At 48.3% G+C, this 13,160-nt stretch overlaps 1 protein-coding gene across 1 annotated transcript in view; it reads right to left on the reverse strand.

Moving 5' to 3' along the window:
* The window catches only part of EPHB1 (EPH receptor B1), a 285,610-nt gene that overhangs the window by 95,086 nt on the left and 177,364 nt on the right, over positions 1-13,160 (reverse strand). The window lies entirely within an intron of this gene.

A 13,160-nucleotide genomic window follows, 5' to 3' on the forward strand; every position in this document is an offset into this window, starting at 1 on the left:
GCTACTATAGAGAAGAGATCACCTGGAGAGAGGGATGCTAATGAGAGAGTAGAATTGGTCAGTGCAGAATTACTGCAATAGAAAGGAATGTTCTAGCAAACATCTCTTTCTGAAACTGCATGCAGGATTTTGCTGCACTTCAAAAGAAAGGGAGGAGGCATCTCTCAAAAAGACATGAACACAGACCAACAACCGAGCTCATTCAGACTTTTGTCAGAGTTTTCCAAATGAGGACATTTGCAATAAAGAGCCCACAAATATAAATGAAGAAATGATACACAAACCAAACATTTGGAAAACAGGATAATAATTCCAAAATCTGTGAAGTGATTCCAAAATCTCTGTTCGGAAATAATATTATTTATTTCCCAATTCGACCCTTTTTTCACACGGTGTAAGTAAAATGAAAACAGTCTGGAAATGACAAATGAGGGTTGTCTTTCTAGGGGAGGAGGCGGGTAATGGATGAGGCTTCAGTCTGCACTCTGCTCAGGGGCTGTTCCGTTTAGTCCTGGCACTTCTGTAGCTATGAAGGTCATTTCCTCCCCACTTCACACGGGTTTCTTGGGGGACTGTGGTGGAGTGACATTTACTAGCCTCACTTTAAGCTAACGGATCCCCCTCCAGAGCGCAGCTGCGGGCCTGGGCACGGGGGTCGCTGCGCTCTGCGCTCTCTGCTCGCTGGAATCTCAGGGAGCACCGAGGACGTGTAGGCCGGGGATGGGGCTGCAGAGCACTTGTGAAGATGTCCACAGTCCCGGGAGCCACAAGAGAGCACAGTGTGAGACACGGTGTTAGGAGAGCTTAGAATCAGAGAGTCCACCCAGGACCCTGCTCAGTTCCCATTAGGGGACCTTGAGGTGGCCCTGAAGATGCAGCTGTCAGAGCTCCCACCCCTGGGAGTGTGGCTGACTCATGGCCCCCCTGCTGCACTCCAAAAACATTTACCGCATCCACACAGCGCCCCGTCTCCCACAGGCTGCTTGCAGTCACTGACTGAGGGCAGTGAGGATGCTTCGAAAGACCCCTTCCTGACTCTTCTGCTGGGCGGCTTTCGCCCGAGGACTCCCCATCAGACTCTTCAATGCTTCTTTGTACAGCGTGGAGGTCTAAGAGTCTTCCCATCCAATTTTCCTTCCTGCCCTCTCCTTCATTGTGATCTGATGGCTATCCCGGCTTCCTCTGGCCTCCCCTCCCATTTCCCCGATCTTTGGCACCTATAAGCCTACCTTGGTGTCTGCTTCATGGAAGACCTGATTTTATGCAGTCCTGAATCCCCCTGTCAAGGATTCTCTGTTGGGCCCTGCTGTGTCCCCAGGGATGGGATGCTCACTGCCTCTGTGGCTTCATCCTTGGGTAGCTCTCACCAATTTGCATGTCTTCTTATCCTTATCTGAAATTTGTCTTCTTCTCAACGGTCTCAGTTCCACTGACTAAAGTAATACAGAATGTTCCTTCTTCCACAGAATGGCTTGTCAAATAGCTAAAGAAACTAGTTAGGTCTTCCCTGAGTTTTTCCTACTGAAAAGAATGGCCAGATACTATGAACATTTCTCCCATGACATGCTGTCACCTGAGGTGGCTCCTTTCCAAATGGGGCTCATGTTGTCTTTTTAGGCACATGGCCCAGAGGTAAATCCAATTCTCCCACTGCTGGTTAGGCAGCAAAGATTAGGGTAAAACTAGTATCTCCCATGATCTGTGTACCATGCATCTGTTAATGTGGCCATCAGCCTTTTTTGCATAAAAAACACTTCCCTGCCATTCGATTGTGAAATCACTGTCAAATACAACCTTTAGGTTTTCTCATAGTGCGCTCCACCTTTTTTATTTGTAGAGTTTGCTTTTGGCTTTGACTACAGGGATTTACGTATATATTTTTACCTTTATGGTATAACATCTGGCCTATGAATCTGGTAAACTGAAATAATTTTTGATCCTGATTCAACCATCAAATGCACCTTCTCTTTCTCCTAACTTAGCAGCATGGCCCAGGTCCATTAATGAACTAATTAAACAAATGTTCACAGAGAATCTGCCATGTACCAGTCACCATTCTGGATTCTAGAGATTCCATAGTAAATGAAAGAAAATTTCCTGCCCTCATGGAGTTTATTTGCTAGTGGAGGGATTCAGAGGCCATATGTAATCAATTAATCACAAGGGATGTTAAAATATTAAGTAACAACAGGAAGAAATGGAGCAGAGGAGAAGGGACAGAGAATGCCGAAGTGTAGGAGGCCAGCTGGGAGAAGGCTGTAGTTCGAAATCATCGCGTCAGCAAGGCCTTGCCTGAGAAGTAGGTGCAGAAGCACGGGGTTGAAGCAGGGGACAGAGCCATGTGGACACCTGGGAGAAGAGCATTTGAGAGGGAAGGGCCAGGGCAATGGTTTAAACCTGGGAGCAGCCTGGTGTTCCAGACAAGCAGCGAAGAGCCAGTGGGACTGGAGCAGAGACGAGGCCACAGACAATGGCTTCTACCCTGAGTGAGAGGGAGGGTGGTGACCAGAGGAGGGACATAATCTGACTTGCGCGTTAACAGCATCACCCTCTGCTGCGTTGCAAATAGAATGCAGGGGCCGTGCCAAAGCTGAAAGCTCTAGCTTCACACTATTGCAATGATCCAGCTGCAAGACTGTGGCTACTCGGACCAGGTTCGGAGTGGTGGAGGTGGTGAGAATGGGGGTGGTCAGATTCTGAATAAATTTAGCACATCTCGCTGGATGTGGGATGGGGAAGAAACAGAAGAGCCCAGATGACTCCAAGGTTTTTGGCCTGGGCATTTGCAAGGATGGGGCTGCCATGAACTGAGATGCGGCAAGACATAGTAGAAGCTGTCTGAGTAGGCAAATGCACGGATAGAAGGTCCAGGCTGGAGATACTGGCGTAGAACCACCAGTATTTCAGAGATACTGAAAGCTGCAGAGCAGACAGAGATCCTCGTGGGAATGAGAAGAGAATATATGGTCTAAGATTCAGGAGAGGAGGAGAAACTGCCAAGGGGCTGGAGAAGCAAGGCTAATGAGATGGCAAGATGCAGGGGAGTGTGATTACCTAGAAGTCAAGTGGCAATGAGTGTCCGCAGGAGGAGAGAATGTGTGAAATGCTGCTGCTAAGTTATGTAAAAGGAAACCAGGAACTGAGCTTGGAGTTAGCCACAGGCTGGATGCTTAAGTGGGGATGGCTCATGGGTGGCATTCCTGACCTCTAGTACACTGGGCAGAGCCAGGGAAAGAAGGAAGGCGGGGCAGCTTCTGGAGTCAGGCCAGATGACGGGGGGATCCCGGTGGGCCCACCAACACAGGCGGTCTGGGGAAGCCTGCTTCCCCCACCCCTGCTACACTCGCTGCCCAGCTCCATGCTGCCCTCCAGCCTGCATGGAAACATCGTTTACATGTTGACAACCACGTCAGTGCCATATAGGTTTTCGGGATCCTCCTCTCCCTGGAGAGCTAAAGCACCATGGGTTAAAAATTGGAAAGATTAACCCTAATGGCCTGAGGATTTTGATGGACTTGGTTCTTTTCTTTGCCTTTAATCCCTGAAAAATCATCATTCAGGACTCAACATATTTGCCAGCCATTGTGCCAGGCCCCTGCTCTAATCACTGGGGATGGAAGGATGTGTAAAAAAAGTCACAGCCTTGCCCTGAAGATCCCTGGCATCTAGCTGGGGTTAGGTGGTAAAGAGGCAACCATAGGGCAGGGTGATCCAGAAGCAATCCAGAGCCAAATCTGAGAAGAACACCCCTGTTACACAGATGGCAAAGTCCTCCGAGCAGCCAATCAGCACGTGGATCCGGGAGAAGCTGCCAGAGGGTAAGGGTCACCACTGCCCACACTGCTTAGATTTATGGTGATGACAGATGTTCATAGGCCCCCTTGCAGGCTATTTATCCTCACACAGGTCACTCTAAATTTCTTATGTTTTAATTGAGATGGGATTTAGCACATGGAAGAGTAAAAGAGTATTACTCTTCCTCCCTGAAAATCAAGGGCAGCTTACATTTGGTGCTCTGACATTGGTGATCACCAATTTGGTTTTTGTGGGTAACAAATTTGTTTTTTTTTTTCTTCTCCAAGTGCAAATGCCACCTCTAAATCTGGTTTTTACATGTTATGAAACCTTCGACAAAATAGAAAATAAAAAATGAACTCAGATATCCACACAAACACCCCCTTCTCCTAGCAAAACTAAGGCAGATTAGAGGAATGGGAAGACTAATTCAAAGCAGCAGCCCCCACAAACCCTGATATGCTGGTTTCAACAGTAAGTCCTGGTCCGTTGTCTTTTCTTCACAAACTTGCATCCTCAGATGAAGGAATAGTTTGACTGAATTCTTAAAGAGTGTCTCCCTCACAAGATCGCTTTTGACTAAATTAAATATTCTATGGAGAGAAGAAAATGAAAATAAAGAGTTCAAAAAATTATTAAAATTTAGCAAAGAAATAAATACGGACCTTCTTTTAGAAAAAGTAAGAATAAAGAATTAGCTTAGGGGCTATTTGGGGCAAAAAGGCACTGAGGGCTCAAGAAGGATGTGTTTGTCCTAAAGACAAGATGCTCCAAAGCCCCAAATATGATCAAAATTGCCCTGTACTCCTTCTTAGCACAATAGAGGCTGGACCTGATAAGAAGTCAGGATGCAAAGAAAAGAGTGGGGAGGCAATGCAAAATGTCCTGTCAAGCATTGAGGTAAAATCAGCTTGGTTCAAAAAGAACCAGGACCAGGAGTGTCTGATAAGTGAGGCTATTGCCAATAATAAGAGGCCCTTTAAATGTGTCAGAAGCAGCGAGAGACTTAACCTCCACTGGTCAAGGGGCTCAGGGATGGAGAAGATGCAAAGACGGGCTGAGTCAGTGAGTCACTATCTCCTTTTCACCAAGGAAGGCTTTGGGGAGATCATACTCCCAAATTGCTTTTGAAGCAGGCAGACGTAAGATAGTATATCACATATAGCAGAGAAAGTGTACAGAATGTTCTTGCCTGAGCTGACAAATGAGATGTGGATAAATTGCTGGGACAGGATGGCCCTGGCTACAAGTTATGAAAGAATTCACAGATGACACGAGGCAAACGTGGGCCCAAACTGGTCACAGGTTACCACCGCCCATGGCCTTGGGGCTGGCCCTGGCCAGACACCACCCAGCCCTCCATTTGTAAGGAGGGCTCTAAAGGAGATCATAAGGCTGCTTGTGGTCTGGGAGGGTGGTGTGACTCTTAGGAGTTAACCCAAAATCCAGAACCTCAAGTCTTCATGTATGGAAACCTTGCCGTCATATCTCAGGTTCACCTGGACCATACATTTTATGTTTATGACATTCTTTGACCCTTTAGTTACCGACTCAGTCATATTTGAAGTTTTCCTCTTATTCATTTTGTTTTCCTTATTTAATAAGGGCATTTCCATCGCCCCCCAACAATTAAGCATCTCAAATCCCAAAATATGGGAATAAGTTGATGCTTTTTTTCTAGGACAATTACCACGTTCTAATGCATTATCTTTGCTTATTAAAAATTGCATTCTAATGTCTTAATTGATTTTTGTGTCAGAATAATTCTTTCAACAGCTTTAACCATAATCCATTTGGGGATATAATAAATAATATAACAGTTTACTGTATTAAAATATTTTATTTGAGACATCAAAAGTACTTAAAGTAGTTTTAAAGAAAAGTAGAAGCAACACACACACACATTCAAAATTAAGTTGATCTATTAGAGTAAAATGCCTGAAGAGTTTATAAAAAATATGAAAATTGGATTTAAAATTTTGGCAGATTTCATCTAAAGGGAAAACAGTGCTGCTTCTGCAGGTAGAAACTGTACCAGGGACAGCCTTGTTCTGAGGCCACCTCTCACCCACCTTAGGAGCTGGGGCGCAGGTCACAGCTGAGTCCCCTTCACCTTGGCTCAGGTGACAGCCCTCGTAAGTCTCCTGGAAGATAAATGACTTCTCCACTTAGGGGGATTTTCCTACGTGAATATTCCAAGGAGGCCCATAGAAAGAGTCCATCTGCTTTGCCCATGATAACTCATGCTGGGCAGGTGGGGGGAGTAGTCCCTGGCCCTCCTGTGTGATGTGTGGCAGAAGGAAGGTCCTCACAGTGACCCCTCAGAGAGATGTTGCTGCACCACACTGAACAGTGTGCCTCAAGGCTTAGTAATCTCTTCTCCCTTCCTGGGAGTTGATTTTTCTAGGAGAAATATCCATCAGCCAATGGACATTTGGGTTGTTTATACATTTTGGCTGTTGTGAATAATGCTGCTAGGAACATTCATGTACAAGTTTCTGTGCGGACCTATGTTTGCATTTTTCTTGGGTGTATATCTCATTGTAAAATTGCTGGACTACATAGTAATGCTAATCTCTTCTATTCTTTCTAGAATAGCATTTCCCAGCAAAATTATTCTTGGACTAACCACCTGCAATCTGTATACCACAGACCCCAGCTATGAGGAAAACAGGCAGGGTGAGGAATAGTCAGGAACCTAGGGCCCAGCCCAGGGCAGTAGGAATTGGCAAAAAGAGAGAAGAACTATGGACTCTACAGATGCTGTAGGGAGATGTGGATTCCTATTCTGCCATCTGCTTACTGTGTGATCTTGGACTAAGGTCACTTAACTTCTCTGGGCCTCAAATTCATCAACTGTAAAACAGGAGTATTAATCCTTATGTTATGGATTTTTCGAATGTTCTGTGGATGTGCCCTATACAGCCTACTGCTCCTTCTACCTAGATCTAGTCCGCTAGGCTAGGGGTCTCAGCAACCACCTCACAGTCTTCTTCTGGGTCCACTCCTCTTTACTATGCAAAGCAATGCCTGGGCATAGCTCCTGATGTAAATGTGAAAAGCGCGACCCAGTGACCATCGTGGGTACTTATCTGATAAATATCTTTGTGGGGATAAATGAACACGTCTACCCAGTCAAGATGGAAATGATGGAGAAGAATGAGCTTGGAGAAGAGGAAGGTTAACAGCAGGTTCCCTAGAGGTTGGTGTGATGGATGCTCCAGAAGACAGATGGTTTCCTGTGACATCTCACGATGACTTAAAGTTTTTCTGGGAAGTAATCTAGGATGTAAACAATAGGTTCCTTGTCCTTGAGGACAAGGAGAACTTGTGACTCTGAGGAAGGGATGAGTCATGGCCCACCCATCTGACAGTGTGACTCAGGTCCAGGTGTCATGGATGCTTTCTTCACTCTGTCCCTGCCTTTCTCCTGACCTTGTCACCTGTATCTCCTTTCACCTAGTATCTCGTCCCACCTCCCTTGTACACTTCTGGGCCCCTTCACTTCAAATTACACTGCAGCCAGATTACTCTTTCCAAAGCTTGAGTCACACATGTTCCTCTGATGCTGAAGAATCTTCAATGGGGGGGCGCCTGGGTGACTCACTCAGTTAAACGTCTGACCCATGATTTTGGCTCAGGTCATGATCTCAGAGTCCTGAGATTGGGCCCCGAATCAGGCTCCGTGCTCAGCAGGGAGTCTAAGATTCTCCTCTCCTCTACCTGCCCTCCCCCTTCCCCCACTCAGGCTCACTCTCCCTCTAAAATAAATAAATAAATCTTTTAAAAAATATCTTCAATGGCTTCCCATTGGAAAAAGTCCCCTTTAACATTTAAAAAACATGGCAGCCACTGGCCTGTCCAGGCTTCCCCCCCGCCTTGTCCCCTAGAGGAGCCCATTGCTTTCTTCTAAGTGCTCCCCAGACCGTGTCCCAGCGGAACTCAGCTTTGGGGATCTCTGACACATCTCTTCATAACCCAGTAGCCTTCAGATGCACACATCAGGCCACACACTGCCCTGCCTTAGTCCCGCTTGACCACGCTCACCAGAGCACCCTGTCCCCCCTCCTCCCAACTCAGAGCCCTTATTTTAGTAACTCTTGTCAACTGTAATTGCCACTTTGGGACAGTGCACTGTGATCTAACTTCCTAGGTGTTCATCTCTGCTCTCCATCACTGGAATAAACCCTTTAGGGCATAAGTCATGTCTTTAGCCTCTTCCCACCATGTCAGCACATAACAGATGTTCCATAAAAGTTTGCCCTTACTGGAATGATTGCAGACTCTTCTCTAAAGACACTGGAAGTAAAAGGGTCAGAAAATCATGTACCGGTACCTAACACGGATAGTGGCCCTTCAGGGAGGAAGGTGCAGTGGGGAGGGGAGGCAAGGGTGTGAACTGCCCTCTATGGAGCAGGTGAAGTGCAGCATTGAGGAGCCTGCACCTGGGGAGAAATACAGAGGGGGGTCTGAATATAGCAGTACTGGGGGCCTGGGGACAGGAGTGCCTTTACACGGCATAGAGGCAAAAGGCGGGAGCTGGGGCCGTTGCCACCTCACTGAGAGGTTTCAGCTGAAATGCTACCCTAACGTTAGTAGCTTTCTAATTTTCCTTCTGTTTTAAGAGCCGTGGAATCCTTTCTCCCAACAAAATTTTCCTTGAAGCATTAAAGGAGAAACTGAACAATTCAGAGCTGCTCTGGGTGAATCAGAAGCAAGAGTCCCAGAGCCCCGAAGCCAGTCCATTTCCCATTTCCCCAGCCCAGACTCTGAAGGGCTCACAGAGAGATCCAAAAATTCTGGGCAGCCTCCAGAAGTCCCCTTGAGGCCTCAGATTAAATTATGGGTGCTCCTAAAAGGCATGGGTGATGAGATTGGGAGTGAGGAGTTGGTGGCGGTGGGTTATCTTGTTCCTTATATGAAACACATTCTTAAGAAAAAACTAAAATCTCGATTTAAATGTCAGCTAAAGACTTCAGGCCCACCAGTACTAAAGACAAAGAACAGTTTGCACACAGATGAACTGTGCAAACGATGAATTGTGTTTCCTCTGACATTTCTATTCTGGGAGATAACTTTGTCGAGAAGGTATTGCTTAGATAACAGGTTCTCCCTCTGATGATGAAAACTCATTTCATTGCACAAATACGCTTGAATTTTACATTAGGAAGCCTGACTCATTAAATATTTTTGGTGCAGTAACACTTCTGGCCAAAGTAGATTAAACAAATAAGCAATTAGTTTGGAGACTGGATATGAATACAAAAGCAGAATTAATTATTCTTCTAATTGTTTTCCCCTATTGTGGACATTGGCTTCTTAAGACTTTTGCTCTGGGCTTGCCTTGAGATGACCCTGACATCCTCTTCCAATCTCCCTCTTTACCTTGGAGTCATCTAAGCACAGAGGACTGCTTTGTGGGGGTGGCATCATTTTGATTCTGTTGTAGAATATTGGCTGAGTCTCACCATGGGCTCAATGAAGCAGGAGTGGGAGAGAAAGTGGGGGCTCTAGGCCTGAGTGGCTGAGGCAGCCCTATACCCCAGACAGGTGCTTCCTTCCTGGGTCCATCCATGAAGGCCCTGGTTCCAAACTAAGGGCAGGAGTATGACAGCTGGGTGTGGGAGGTTGGGAGCTGCTCTGGGGATGTAGGTTTACAGCAGAAGCTCTCATTTGTGATATTAACTCTGATGTGGGGGGGGGGTCTTTATTGGGATCATCCAACTGACCCTGCTAGTTCTCAGAATGTGATCCCAGATCAACATTGCCTAGGAACTGGTAAGAAATGCAGAATCTTGAGCCCCACTCCAGACTTACTGGATCAGAAACTGGGGTTAGGGCTCAGCAATCTGTGTTTTAAGAAGCCCTTCAGGGGATTCTGATGCACACTTAAATTTGAGAACCATTTGTCTAGAAATCTAGAATTCAGAATATAAAATTTTGAAAGGACATCTGAGGTCATTCAGTTTTCTGCCAATTCTTCCAGTTTATGGATTTAAGCACTGAAGACAAGAGAGGAAGTGACTTCCCCAAGTCCTCAGCAGGTGAGAGCAGCGCCAGAAATGATGGTGCCAGCCATCTTTTCCCTCCCCCTACACTCAGGCACCCAGCCCCAGGGATGCCCAGCACGGGGGAGGGCAGTTCCTCAGGGAGATCAGGGGGCTCCAGACAGAGGAAGGAAGCATCCGGCTCGTGGGGTCCTGGGGGCCCTCCTAGGTCACCATGCCTGGCTCCTCCTCCTTGCTGGGATAAGCAGAAGGCACACCGGGAAATGGCCCCGCATTGTGGAAAGGAAGGCAAACCTGAGTGCTGTGGCCCTGTGGCAGGTGGGAGGCTCTGAAGGGATATGTGAGTGCATGAGGGGCACCTGCCAGGCGGTGCCTGGTCCCAGGGCAGGGAGGCCGAGACAGACCCATCGCTCTGCCTCCCGAAGGTGTGGGACAAGCACCATGGCTGCTCCACTTTGTTGAATGTTTGATCACAGAAGGCGACTCACAGAAACCCTGGCCCTGGCGAGGCCACGGGAGAGCAAAGGATACCCTGCAGCAGATTGTGTGCCTCTTCCTACCTGGCTCTCACCCACACATGTTCACAAGTTCAGCAGGGCGTCCCCACATCGGGGGAACCTACCACCACCGCCCTAAGGTTGACATCGCCACCACCAACACCAGGCAGGGTTGCTGTGTCTGCAGTCTCCGGGACTCTCCTCCCTGATCCCGGAGATGGAAGGCTTCCGGCTGTAGGACCCAGAGCCCCAGAGCCCCTCGTCCTGTCCTGCAGGCATGTTTCCCTCCTGCAATGCCCAGTGGCGAGCCCCTCTCTGTGCATCCCCATCCCCAGAACCATATGGGTCCCTCTCCCCTTGGCTCTGAGACTCCCGGGGACACCTCCGCCCTGCAGCCCTCTGAAATGCAGCAGTGTACAGTTTCATGCCCAGCACACCTCAGGGTTGGGAAGCGGGCTGTGTCCTCCTTGTTCCCAGCCACCACTTCCACACCATTGCTCACCACCTCTGGCACCCTCTGTTAAAATGTCACTCGGTGGTGCTGTGGCTCGCCAAGCTTGGGAGCACTGTGTACACCCTCCTGCCACCAGACCCGACTCACTGAAGACTCAGGCTTCTGTCTGCTCCATCCCAGGACTTGCCCTTCGGTGGATGACTTCCACGTTCCCCGACCCCACCACTCTTCCACGTCTGCCCATTCTCATGGCACACTTGGATTCAGCCTCACCTGAAGTGGCTCCATTTTCCAAGCCACAAATTCAAGTCTTCTTCCTCTCGGCAACCTCTGACGAGCCACTGCAACTTTGGTTGGCTCACCCAGCCCTCTCAGCCTTGACTTCCACCCCACGCGTCAGCCCTCTTCCTTATGTGCATCCCTCATTAGCCAGCCCAGGTCCATCTTTGCAATAACATAATTGACAGTACTCCCTTAGCCCTCAGGTGAGTCACCTTTATCTTTTCTGAGGACACAACCAGCAAAACTCATCCCGAGAGAGATCCACAATTAACTTCATGTAGGGTCAGTCATGCACTGCTGAGAAAGTCACATACCAGGGCAGATGGACAGCTTTGTAAACACATGATCACCTGCTTCCAAGGAACCCTCAACACTTTCTGGAAATGGATTTCTCTGCTCAGTCCCATCTCCCATTCTCTGCAATGGCACTGCATGCTCCTCAAACCTTCGACGCCAATATTTCTCCATTCACCCTCAGCAACCCAGCTTATCTCCCACATTGTGGAGAAAATACCCAACCGCATAACTAATTCCTGGACTTGGGAACTCAAGATGTCCACAAATCACACATGTGCAGAACTGAACCCCGCCCCCCCTTGCCGCTGTCCCTGAACACTTCTGGGAGCCCCTGGCATGTCTCCTATGTATTTGCAAAAACATCCGCTCAGTCTCCTGCTTTGTTTTCTCTGTTCTCGATGTCAGCTGTCTGAGAGACACCCTTTAGGAAAGCTGCTCACTAAGCCACATTTCCAGTCTTCCCACCCCCAGGACCCATGGTCACATTCAGCGCAACCCCCACAACCCCCGACAGCCCTCCCTCCCTGCCGAACTGTGGCACCTCATCACCGAGCCTCAAGGCTGCCCGTTGTGCTCCAACTCCACCCTGTGCCTGCTACACAGCTGCTTCCCTTGCCCTTCCAGGCCTTGTCCTGGGCCCTCACTCTCTTCCAGGGCATCTGATAAGCCAACAGGCACCAGGAGGTCCTGTCCCCACCAGCTCCCTGCACACCCACCTCCTCACAAGCTTCCCTCCCCACGTGCAAACTCGCGCCTGCAAACAAAAGATGGCCAGCTGGTTTATGAAGCACTACAATGAACATTCTGTAAGGGCCAGAACAGAGGACACTGTGCTGACGCACAGGGGTCAGTGGAGGAGTGAGACCTGGTCTTTTCCCTTGGGAGTCATAAAGTCTATCAGGAGAAATATGGCCTATGAGCATGAAAAACTAATGCACGTTCAAGAACTCATGGTATCATCCTTATAACTAGTACAGTTCGGAGACGGACAATACACACATCAGGATTTTCTATGGGGCAGATGTGCTCACAGGGGGCCCTTGTGCCCTTGAGCTCTTCTGGACAGATAAAGCATTTGCTCTGTTCTGAAAGCAAAGCAAAGCAAAGCAAAGAAAAGAAAAAAAAGAAAAGGGAAGGGAAGAGAGGAGGGGAGAGGAGGGGAGGGGCAGTGCGGGGAGGGGAGGGAGGATAGAAGAGAGAAGGGAAGGGAAGGGAAGAGAAGAGAAGAGAAAAGAAGAGAAGAGAAGAAGAAAAGAAAGGCACACGCATTTTAAAATCCTAGGGCTCCATTCTTTTGCTGATGTCCTGCAGCTCGGGTCTCAGAAGGAAACTGATCCCAAGGCCTGAGGGTTGGCAAAAAGTCTCCCTTGAACCAGAAAATATTTGTGGTCTGGTGTTGCCTTTATTTACCCAGAACATTTAATGTGCCTTTTTTCTCCATCTTTCACATCCGCTCCGAGAAAATGTTAATTTTCTGAAATTAAACACTTAGCTTGATTACTGTTTTGTTAATTGCGGCATTCAAAAACCCCTGGTGCTCCTGCCTGTTTAACATGGCTGGTGCTGTGAAAATGATAGGCACGGAGTTGGCATGCCGGTGGACAGACAGTACATCGGAACGCCGGCCCAACCACCCCAGCTATGCTTGCTCCAGCAGCTGGGGCTTGCCCGGGCCACCGCACAGTGTCTCTCCCAGGGCCATGTTTTAGGAGGACAGTGCCCCCAGGAAGATCCACATCTCAGCAACATCTGGAAGAATGTAGGGGCTTGACTCCAATCATAGCATCTGCCCAAAGATGCGTGAGGAAGGAGAGACCACAGAGAGAG

The sequence above is a fragment of the Eumetopias jubatus genome, unplaced genomic scaffold, assembly GCF_037043125.1.
Source record: "Eumetopias jubatus isolate StellerSeaLion01/CBP00866 unplaced genomic scaffold, mEumJub1_p1.0 scaffold_1, whole genome shotgun sequence".
Lineage (NCBI taxonomy): Eukaryota > Metazoa > Chordata > Mammalia > Carnivora > Otariidae > Eumetopias > Eumetopias jubatus.